Source organism: Schistocerca gregaria, unplaced genomic scaffold (genome assembly GCF_023897955.1).
Source record: "Schistocerca gregaria isolate iqSchGreg1 unplaced genomic scaffold, iqSchGreg1.2 ptg000685l, whole genome shotgun sequence".
Lineage (NCBI taxonomy): Eukaryota > Metazoa > Arthropoda > Insecta > Orthoptera > Acrididae > Schistocerca > Schistocerca gregaria.
Genome location: NW_026062065.1, coordinates 82,076 through 82,500, shown reverse-complemented (window position 1 = coordinate 82,500; position 425 = coordinate 82,076).

The following is a 425-nucleotide window of genomic DNA, read 5'->3' as shown; positions in this document are numbered from 1 at the left end:
GAAGGTAAGCATTCTGCTTTACATCAGTACATAACTAATATTTCAGTCGTCTGACGTCCCTGCTTAGTAAATGATGCAGGACCACATACATAGATGATACATACTGTAAACTGGGGAGGACAGTGTGAACCGCACTCGACCCAGTCACCCTATCTCACAGTCCACTCTGTGTGTAACAAAGCGAAAGCACCAAAGCACTATCGTTCAACAACATCCATTTTATCCTCGCTGCCACAGGACACTATCCAAAGAACGACAAGAGGAACGTCACGTCCACTAATAAGACAGAATGTCTCACACCACCCGCAAACAACGCAGCTCAAATCAGCCAGCAACACCCACAGTGGTCCACCCAGTATCAACACAGGACGCAACGCCACGCCACAACACAAAAGGTACAAGTAATAAAATACCCTTTGGCCACA